The sequence below is a fragment of the Manacus candei genome, unplaced genomic scaffold, assembly GCF_025592945.1.
Source record: "Manacus candei isolate 608988 ecotype Guabito, Panama unplaced genomic scaffold, ASM2559294v1 h1tg000027l, whole genome shotgun sequence".
NCBI classification, from domain to species: Eukaryota; Metazoa; Chordata; class Aves; order Passeriformes; family Pipridae; genus Manacus; species Manacus candei.
In genome coordinates this window covers 2,067,397-2,079,152 of record NW_026138075.1, presented here as the reverse complement: position 1 = coordinate 2,079,152, position 11,756 = coordinate 2,067,397, and positions in this window count along the sequence as shown.

Genomic DNA, 11,756 nt, shown 5'->3' with positions numbered 1-11,756 from the left:
AGCTGCAGTGGAGGCTGTATTCACAGGCAATGTCCTGTGAGCTGTGCTAGTGCAGATAAAGCAGTCAATGCACTGTGTCTACTTCTGGCTGTCGCCATTTCTCTAGTATAGATGTATATAGATGTAGTATAGATGAGAAGATGACTAGGGCACTGATATTTTTCACCTGCATCACTGGGGCTTTGTAATATTCCGTGATCCTAGCCATTTCTTGGCCTGCAACACCATTTGTACCCACATGAAACAGTAGTAGTGGGTAGTAGCCCATGGTCTTGACAGGTTGGGGTACCCTCTTGGCAGCATCACAGATCTTAGGCCCTGGTAGGCAGCATACTTCTTGTACTTCTCTGTCAGGCTGGCAGATGAGTGCCTCAGTGCTCCTTAACAGAGAGTCACGAGCAACTTTTTGATTTGACTGCCATCCTCAAGTGTGTAATTCGAAGGTATAAATGACAGGTTTGTTTATTGCTTGAGGCATAGTAAAACTGCCACTAGAGAGACAGAAGGGTGCCTGAGGAAGTTCTCGAAAAAGGCTTGTGCTGAAGAATATTCCGAGTGCCCCATCAGCACATGAATGCAGAGCTGTCTCCTGCTTTCTGGGGTGCTTGCCATCAGGGGAAGGCTGAGATGGTCTTTGGCTCAGCTCCTATTCAGTACCAAGTTCCTGAAAGCTTATTTTGAGATTCAGAAAAACAAACGGTGCATCTGTGTGAGAGGGAATTTCAGTTTGCACTGGAGTCTCAAATTAGAAAGAAGAGGCTTTGACTTGGCCTGAAGGATATTTCTAGTTCCTTGGCAAAATTGTAAGGCTTTTTGTTTATTTATTGCCTAACTATAAACATTGCACTGAGCAAATTCAACTTAGGCTGAAAGGATCCATTTGTTCTAGCTAGCCTGCCTGGTTTGACAGGCTTAGTCCTTGTTCTTAACCCTTTTATTCCTTCTGCCTGCTGTCTCCCATATGACATTTGCAATGGAAAAGTGGGGGGCTCAAGCAGTCTAAAAAAAAGTACTTTTCTCAAAATTAATTTTCTGCTGTCAGTGTTTTAAATTCTACCTCTCTTTCCCTCTATCATGCCCATATCAGCTCAGCTTTGGTGCAGTTATTGGATTTCCTGCTGCTCTTTTCTCAGACCTGAAAACAACTACAGCAGCAGTATCCTCTCCTCCTCTGTTCACTGTAATGATATGGGAAGGAATTAAAAAAAATACAGAGCTACACTTTTATACTTGTAGAGATACAACCTATCAGATGAAGGTGGAGAGAAAGTGCCCTGGGTAGACAGAAAACTCACACTAGGATAAAAAAAAAAATTAAAAAATCAGAGAAAATGAAAAAGAACTATTTTCTTTCTCAGACTATCTGGTGGCTCTCACGGGATGGTTGAGCAGGGAAGGGAGCCAGGCAGGCAGAGGAAATTCCCACCGGTGCTGCTAAATATGGACACCCTGCAGAACCACTTGGCATGTGGTCCAGAAGTGGCCGTTGCTCGGATTGGTGGGGGTGGTGCAGCCCACCATGGCTACCTGGTGGGCTAAAACAGGGGAACGTTCAGTGTGTTTCTCCCAGTTTCTTCCTAAATGGCACGATGTGCAAATGACTTCATTTCTGCCTGAGCTTAGAAAAAAAAAAAAAAGATTATATTTAGACTCTGTTGATTTAAAAGATGTCCATCTCAAAAAAACTCTTGTCTTCATATCTATCTATCCTTTCTTAAAAAGAGAACTGTGGCATAGCTTCTAAGGGTAGAAATTTTAGTAAAGCAATTTAAGTGACTCATCCTACTTTGCTATATAGTATGCCGCAAAACCACCATGACTGAACTGGTGGAAGGAAAAAATTTCCTTTAAGAAAAAGTCTCATAAATAATCCTTCAAAACTGAGGTAAGCAATGAATGATGATTATAAACTGAGAATTCATTTGAGAAGTCATTTCAGAAGAGAATTGCAGGAATTTGAACTAACTACTTGGCTGGGGAAAACGATTCATTTAATTCCTCACTGAATCTACCTGTATTATAGACATCTGGATATATGCATTTATATTTGTGCTTTAGTGCATGTATCTTTATTCCAGAAAGTTCCTTGACTGCTCATGAAATTTTTAGGAAGGACAGAAGACACCGAGACTCATTCAAATAATACTGGGAATGGTTCTTAGGACCAACTTATTCAGGATTTTGCATAGTGCTGGATTAAGTGTGCTCATTGCATCCAGGTATTTAGATTATTGAGGTAGCAGGGGATGGTCATTTCCTATGCACCCAAAAGTGTACAGGCTGAAGGGCTTGTTTACTGTAGGACAGAAGGTCCTGTGCTAGTGCTGATACATCTCCTGTATGTGCAAAGTCAGAAGATGATGTGATGATGTGACAGTGGAGCTGACAGGATTACTTTTCCTCATTTTTTTCCTCACCAGATCTGTAGACAACACAGACACTTGTCACCTTCCTCCCTACTGTTTCTTGGGACTTACTATAAGGATCTAGAGTTGGGAATGAAGTTAGGGGGCACCTTTCAAGCCCAGTTCCTGTATCTCTGCCCTGGCAGGAACACTCCGTGGCCATGTCTACAGGATACCCACTCAGGGTGTGGACCCCCACAGCATCTGCTGTGGGGAAGAAGGGGAAGAACCCTTCTTCACAGACTACCCAGGAGATAACTAGCAAAGGAAGCAGGTTTTGCACAGACATTCCAGGCCCGAGTTGAATTTGTCACTTCTTCCCTTATTTAGAAGGTGCTATATATGAGGCACCCTCTGATACTTCAGGCTGTTTATGCAGGTGTGAATTCATTCATGCTGGTTTTATTAAAACTTTTTCCTGCCTCACAGGGGAACAGGCAAATTCTTACACAAAGTTAATGTAACTCAAACTGTTTGTTTATCTTTTTTTAAAATGATAATAGAGTCCATTTTAGAAAGCTATTGAGACAGAAAAATGAGGATGAAGAAGGATAAGACTAGGAGTTGTTATGAGAGAAAAATCATGTATAGTACCAGGTTTGTATTATTTTAATTTTCTTTCAGAGCACTTTGTTACGGTCACGTCATAAAAAAGGATGGAAAATCTATTTTCAAGACACTAGAGAGAAAAGGATGTACCAGTAAGATTTCTCCCTGCAAATCCTATTTGTTCTCCAAATACTTTAATACTATTGCTCATTTATAGATTTTTTTATTTTATTTTTTTTACTTTATCCAGTTTGTGTTTTGTCCACGGAAGCAGGCTGGCCATCTCTGAGTCCCATCCAGTTCCCTATGCACCAGCCAGCACCCAGCAGTCACAGCACCCATATTGGTGCATTACTGCTGTAATCAAAGGGCAGTAACATACAGTATTCAGATTTGTGGTGTAAATGCATTCAAGAGTAACTGAACATGAGTTTATCTTCCAACATACTTTTTCTAGCTTTCAGTGAGACCAGTCAGTACAACAGCACACATTGTTTTGGTGGGCTTTTCTTCGGGGCCCTGCCACCATTTTTTGTTGGGTCTCAGAAGCTGCTTTTTCAGGCAGAGTGAGCAGATGCTCTGTCTGCCCATCCTGCTCATTCATGCTCCACTGGGGGCTGTTGTCCATGAGGGGGATAGCTGCCATCCCTCAGAGCTTCAGCTCTCCCTGCCCAGGGTCTAGAGTCCCTCTGTCAGTGCTAACTTTGAGGTTTTGCTGGTTTAGGAAAACCCCCCTGGTGCTCTGGTGTGATCCTCTGTTCCAAGACACTCCTGCCAGAGCTAGCTCCAGGTTCATCCTAATAAAGTCAGTTGCATGTATTGGTGAGCCTGGAACATGCAGTAGGGCAGCAAGGAAGAAATGCTGAAGTATTAATAAGAATGCATACTCAAAACGTACTGATGGATAAGTAGAAACTAAAATAGTTGGGAGAGATGGTCTGTGTGGTTTCACACAGCTGTTGGAAGTATTTCCTGGGAGACAGGCTGAGCCTGCTTTGTTCTGCTTCATGTATAGTGAGTGTGTGCTTTGCTTTGTACAGCCTGCAGTCTCACAAATACCCATTTACTTCTCAAGGGAGAAGTGAAAGATTTAAGTTTGCACAAAGAGCTCTTTGACATGGGACCAACCTAAGCTTTAATGTATTTTCCAGTGCTGCTGGTAGCATCGGGCTGTCCTCAACAGAACATACAAGAAGTGTTAAGGCACAAGGGGTGGCTGCTTTGAAGTAAATATGGGAAATGGTTCTTCCGCTTTGAAATGCAAACCCAAAGATAAAGCCACTGCTTCAGTGGCTGCCATTCTGGTCCCTTTGATACGACACATACAATGCAAATGTATGCTGGAGAGCAACAATCAAAAGGCTTTGAAAAGCAAAGAAGGAGAGAGAACATATTTGTATTTTCCACAGCTGTTATGCTAAGCGATGCACAGCCTGTTGAAACAGAGTTCAACAAGTAGGTCTGCAGAGAACAACTTGTTGGAAATTAAGTTAAAAACTTGCACCTCCCCAGTATGACTCAGTGAATGATGGTACTGTGTTTCAAAGTTGACATCAATATGGTTCACATTTGCAATGTGTTTGCTATAACAAATTTAGGTTTGGCTTTGCCAGCTTCAACATTGAGAAATCTGCTGGAAGTTCTTAAGTTGTCTTTAGGGTGAACTCTGATTTAAGAAGAATGTTCTTTATCAATACAAAAAAGATTTTTTTAATCACTTGACATTTGTGCTTGCTTTGTGGATTTAGCAAAATCTGAACTTCTTACACTTGGTTATTTCCTTTTAAAATGATACAAAACTTTTTTTCTCCCGGTGCTTCCCTCATTTGTTAATGACACCAAAAGGGAAAGCAAGTGGTACTGAGAAAAAAAAAATCCCCAAAAAACAAATCTACAACTTTTTCTAATTCTAAAACAATATTTTTATTTAAAAAAAGACAAAACTCTAAGTGACCTATGGGTTCTGTGTTCCTGAACTAACAAAGTAGATGTCTGATGCAGACGTAATTATTTCTTCGTTTTAGTGCAGACAGGATTTTAACCATGTTCTTTAACCCTCATATCTGGTTTTATGGCCTGAATTTATCCAGTGTCCAAAGCAAGTTTAGGATTCATTCACATGTGTTTACTTCATGTGTGACTAAGCCAAAACATATTCAACCCCAAATTGGTTGAAGCTATGAAATGGACTTTGTTCCAAGGTTTGCTGAAGCAAATAAAAAATCAGAGCAAAACAGCGTTAAGTCAAGATATTGGAAAAGGAAAAAAGGCTATGATTATAAAATTTTCAGAAAAATTAGTTAGTGTTGTAACCTCATCATACAAGAGCCTGACAATTTTTAATTCTTTTTTCTGTAACTGAGTTACTGGAACATTTTTATCTCTCTGCCCCTCCACTTCATATAATAAGTTTAGTCTAAATGCTTGCAAAATAATTTATATGCTGATGTAGATAGTGGCAGAAATATTTAACAGGTAGTTAATATTAGTTTGCTTCTTTTAACAGCTAGGGCTTTCTGTCTTAGCAAAGTGCTAAGACTACAATATTGCAAGTACCAAACTATTTGTTGAAGTGGAAGGAAAGCCCGGCTCTACACCTTCTTTAACAAGCCCTGATTTGATCCTTGGGTAGCTGTCATTTGACACAGTTAACACTAACAAACTTGAGATTATTTAAGTTTTATGCTAAATTTTGCACATTTAATTATTAAAATCTATTGCTGGATTCAATAGAAGAAAGAAGAAAAACGTGTTGAGCCTCAGTTGGAAAATACCAAATAATTTTTCTCATTTTGAAACAGCTAATCCCCTCCAGGAAAGCTCAGCTCTCCTGTGTTTAAGAAAGTGTACTCTACTGACAAAACATTGACTGATCATTTCCTTTTGCAGAATATCTTCCACACAAAAAGGCTGTCAAAGATAAAGCCAAGCAAACAGAACAAAGCCAGCTTTGAGAACGTAATTTCAACCCATCTTTCTTGTATTAGTTTCAAGACCCCATGACTGTACTTCCGTAGCTTCATAAATTCCAGAACAGACCCCAAAAGAAGCCAAGAACAACACATTTTGTTCAACTGCGAATTAGCTTTGTGCTGGAGAGATGCAAGTGTATGCCCACAGAAAGATGAAGATCATAACAATAGATGTGAAAGCACATATATAGCGTATTATGAAGAAAACCTGGATTCCTGCAAAGAAATAGTCTTAGGCTTCTTTTTGTTGCAAAGAAATCTCTTCTGTTTCTCTTCTTACTCACCTGCATGCTTTACTTTTCAGTGATATCACGTGGTTGGACTTTTAACCTCTGAGATCATGGTGGTTAGCATGATCACTCTACTTCTACTTAAAAGTTCAGATTCAGTTTGAAATAGGATTTCTTCAGCTGAAGAAGCACTGTGAAGTCTGCAGTCTTCCAGATATGAAAATTAATATCATCAAGTCATGAACTTAGTTCCTTTACGATGTTGCCATTAAACCATGCAGCTGATGGTCACAGCACTTCTTGTGAACTGCTGTGGGTACAGTGCAGCCAGAACCCTTTTTAAACAGAATTTCTAATGACATAAAGCATTCAGTTCCTTGTTCTTCAGAGGTCTTATATTTTCATTAAACACTGGAAAGCAATAAGTAGGTCTACGTTAGTGCCTTCCCCTATTTTGTAAGATAGTGCCTTCTCCTGTTTTTGAGGGAAGCGAGCAGCGAAGTCAGTTGCAGGAGATCCACTGAATGCATGAAACTATAGCAACAGAGACTGTTTTCTGGGACATTGGCAGGGTTCTTGTCCATTGCATCTTGCACACAAAAGTTGCAGCCCTTTGACTGGTTTGTTTTTTTCTACCATTTTACTACCAAATCTAAAGGTCAACAGGGGGAAGAGCTGTCCAGACACGCTGGGCAAGAGGGATTATACTGGATGCCCTCCCAGACTGTCTGTGAGGCAGATGCCTGGGATGAATTGTTAGCGACAGATTAGATGAGACTGCACAGGGAACCCTTCTGCAACAGTACTAGTGGGGCCCTTCCTGCATGGCCAACTGAGGGGCACTGCTGGGCCAGGGCCAGCGACCCCCCCACAGGGGCCACCTGGAGATCCAAAGGAAGGATGTGGATTTGAGCAGATAAGCAACAGAGGTTCAGATCTCTCTCCTTTTTTTTTGACCTGATGACAGACCGAAAGGCCACAAAGAAAAGTCGGATTAGATCATGTAAAAGGCCAAGGAACATGGATTTCTACTTGGGGTGCCATGACAGGCAACAGGACCCGGTTAAGAAAGGGGAAAGTTGGAAGTAAATTGAAAACCTGCAGCTGCAGTCAATACACTGTGCTGCTCAAAGTCAGTTATGGGATTGCTGCAGGTCGTAGAGATATAGATGTATTAATTTGTGATGTATGGATACACTCTGTTAAGGTGTATTTCAATGCAAGCAAATATAAATTAGCTGCTATAAAGGCAAAGCATTTCTAAATGTCAGTGAGGAAAAAAAAAGAAGGTCAAAGACTAACAATATCTGAATACTCCATGCCAAGGGGTGTCTGGTCTCAAGCACTCACAGTACCAATCAGTTTAAAACTCTGTTGCTTTAAAGCATAAGATATTTGCTTCAATTCCAGTGTATCTGGCCATCCATCTGAGATACATGGGATTTTTTAGGAATGTGACCCTCCCAGTGACCTTGGAAGGAGTCATGTGAACAGTGCATGTATAGGTGTGACTCAAAATGAATCTTGCTGAGTAGCACCCAAAATGAAATCCTGCCATAATCAGAGCTAGCGGCAGGTTTGTAAGCATAGTGGGAATTCCTGCCCAGCAGCAAAGTACAGCAGCCCCTATTGACCCAACCCTCACTGCCCAAAACAACCCCACCAACCAAACCACAAAAGGAAACGAACGAACAAATAAAAAAAACCCCAGAACATAAACAAATTAACCGAACAAAATAAATAAAAAACAGAACTACAAACCACCAAGCCACCCCCACCCATGAAAAAAAACCCCCACCACGACACCCCACGCCCAGAACCATCCCGCCCCCTTTCCCCGGCTGGCTGCCGCTGTGCCGCGGTGCTGCCGGCAGGGAGCGGCTCTGCCGCGCTCCTTCGGCTGCGGCGGCGGGGCCAGCGCGGAGCCCGCGGGGATGCGGGAGCTCTCACGGGCAGCTTTGCCAGGAGTGAAAGAGGCGCCTCCACCTCCCAGGAATACAGCCGGGGCACCCCAGGGGCTGTGCCCGCAGAGCAGCGCCCGCACCAACCCGCAGCTGGCAGGCGGCAGCGGGGGCAGCGGTTCGCAAAGCCTCACAGGGGCGGACACTGCTGCTTTTGGCGGATGCCTGGAGAGATCTCGACCCTGATGGGCAGTCCCTGGGAGTCCTTCAGCCCCTCCAAGAGCTGAGAAGCAGAAGAGACATTGCTTTGCCAGCAGGTTCCCGAGCAGAGCAGAAGAGAGCAAAGTCAAGTCACCGCTGGATTGCCAAAGAGCAGCCCAATCTTGGCTAACCCAGGTCCCCCGTGCAGAAGGGCCACAGTTAATCTGTGTTCTGCAGTGCTGGCCAAAATTGGTCACTGCCCTGGTGTGGACACCAGTGGGCCATCTAGGTGCGATAGGAGATGCAGGATTACCAGTCCTCCACTCCATCTGCTTTTGTTGCACTGGTACTAAGACAGCTGTTGCAAAGTGCAAGAACAAATTTTGGGATGTATACACCAGGTATACATTAGGTACTAGGCAGGTTGTACACATTAGGCACATATTTTTACAGGGCTAAAAGTATCCTGTACCCTACTAGTTCATAAAGTGAGATTTTAAAGGTTACCCAGCAGGTAAACATGTAAGACAGATGCAGTAAAATATAATAAAGGAAATTTGATCACCTGGCAGTGCTGAGGATCAGGCCTATGGAGAGAAAAAGAGATTCCTACCTGCATTTGGTTAAGGCATCTAGAAAACATGCTTCAGACTTACAGTTGTGCTCTCTTTAGAAAAGCCTAAATAACTCAGATTTTTGCCACCATATGCAGGAGCAACTAAAATGGAGTGTTTCAGTGGGCACCAGATCTGCTTTCTCAGCTGCTGGATCAGTGGGTGATCAGGGTTGCTTGTGTGAGTACACAAGCATGCACATCTTTTCCCAAAAGAGTGTTGAGTTCTTTCTCTTCCTGCAAGTGCTGAGTTCTGAGTAAGCTTTTGAAAAAACTCATTTTTTTTCCCACTTAGGAGTAAAGTTGAACAGATACCAACTACCTTCTCTTCTGCATCCCTCCCACATTTGTAGTAAAGAGATCATGTCCTCTTCTTGGTGCCAGCTGTTCCTACAATGCCTACACACTGCCTTGTTCCCCCAGGCCTGTGCAGAGGGGACAATATGGTCTGTGGGCAGCAAGCTGCCCCAGGTGAGACGAAGTGGAACCTTCCTCTGGCTGAGTTCTGGTTGTCTCAGCTGGAGGCTGTTCTTGGCATATGTTCACTGTGTTCCCAGAAGGACATGCAGCTTGTTCTAATACTGAACACTCAATTTGCAGTCACTGTGTGTCCAAGACTATAAATAATCGTAAAACCAAAGAGCTTGGAGAACACCACACTACCATTTCTTAAACTGGTAGTGAAAACGTAGGAGAAAAGATGACACAGAACCCATTTACACTGCAGGCTGCTCAGTCAAGAGAACATTTTCTAAATCTGTTGTCTAGATGGGGCTGTAGGCACCTAAAGCACTTCCTTGTATATCTGAATCTCCGAATCTCCTCCTAAGCAATACAACTATTCAAGTTTGGAAAGGACACTGTCACGGTACTGTCTACTGCCAAGTATAACAGCAAGAGTATTTTTGAATTTTTTACTTTCTTTTATACAACACATAGGAAATAATTTTTTTTCCCTGATCAGCACAGTAAATGATTCCTTCATAATACCAGAATAATTGATGCAGAAGGGTCCATGCCATGCTGTGAGGTGATCATTAATGACTATGCCCTGACACAGGGTTACCTAACGTGCCCTGAACCTGCCCTCACATGGGAGTTTCCACAGACTCCCTAGACAGTATTGGTAGAGTCACCCTCTCCTGCAGCAGTATGGCTTGCCTGATAAAATTTTATGTATGATGGACTTCAACAAATCACCCTCTTTTCTATTCAGGAGTGTGCTGAGTTTTTAAAGATCTTTATCACATCCCTTCCTCCTTTGTAATTTCTTTTTTAAGTATGAGCTTCTGCGCCAACTTCTTTATCAGTCTTCAGTCTTTAAAAGTCTTGCTTTCTAGTTTGTTGATTGTTTCCCCAACCCTCACCAAGACCCTCTCAAGCAGCTCCTATTTTTAAGGAAAGACAGCCTCAGAAGTTAATCTACAGCAGACAACTGTTTCACGTCTCATATATGCAAGCGTGTAGGGTAAAGTTTGAATTACATATGTCCCTATTCTCCCAGACTTATTGACTTCTTGCCTGTAAGTTTCAGCAGATATATATATATATTATTTTTCTTAAAAAGGAAACAAAATTAATGTAAGAAGGAAACTGCTTCTCTGGAGGCAGTGCAGAAACCTTCTAACTAGTTAGAGACATCGAAGTTATAAAACTATCATTTTTGAAGGTGTTGATCACAAGACTGTTATTTCACCTGGCATTACTTAGCCAGTCTCACACCTTTTAGGACTTTATACCCTCTAGTTTTGTAAATTGTGTGCTTGACGAGGGTCCTGGCAGAAGAATGGACTGTTTCAATAAGTTCAGCTATTGGAATGTCCCTGGCTATTTTATCCCATTTCCATGGGACCCAGCATGCTGACTCTCTATTTCCCTAGGTGTTTTACCTGCTTTTCCTGTCTTTGTGCTTTTATTTGTGGATTATTACATTAGCTGCACTTAGTAGCATCCTGAGTTTACCCTACAATCAGCCCAGAAACTGTAGTAATCTTTTCCTCTCTGACACATGCACACCGGTTTCCCTGAAGCCAGTGCTGTGTCATGATTAAGTGAAGAAGGGATCTGTTTCAGGTCAAGGCTGCTAAGTGACATTTTGTGCAAAGAGCAATGATGTAATCCCGTATTACAGTTTTAAGCAGCAAAGCTGATCTAAGATCCTTCTGGCCACACTGCCACCAGCTGCCTGACTGTTTTTTTCACACCCTCAGCCAACTGTTTTTAAGGGATGGTGACTGATACTGAATGGATGAGAATGAGCAATGTGTTATGGGAAAGGGTAAACCTTTTTGAACATGAAACCATATTATGAAAATGTCACATGCAATTATGAGCAAATTACTCTGTAATCAAGTACCAGTACAGGCATACAGTGATTTCTTCTTTCTCATTTTTTTTTATGATTTATTTATATTCTGATCTCTTCTAGTTGTCTTTGCCTATAAGCATTGCTGTCAGGTTTGCGGAATTCTCTTCATTATTATGCTGTAATTTAACTAAAGAAGCAATTTTCTGATAGCCACACTAGTCAGCCTACTGGGAGCCTTAGCATCTAGAGATCAACGCTGACCTTCAGACCAGAGTCCCCTCTAGCAGCCTGAAAGTCCAGTATCTTATTAAAAATAGGTATTTATACATTACTCAATAGAATGGGAATGATTTTACTCGCCTAACTGATTCTATAGGTGCTTTGAAAGTCTATTCTGGCAGTGATATTTAGCACTGTGTTGCTAACTCTTCTGCTGATGCCAACTCAACAAGTAGTGGAAAGCTTTGTTACAGTTTTGTGTCTGCTTCAGAACCAGGGTGCAGCAGAGGATATCCTCCACAGACAGCAGAGTAGTTATTGTACCTCAGAAGTATAACTAAAATAGTCCTGACAGAGT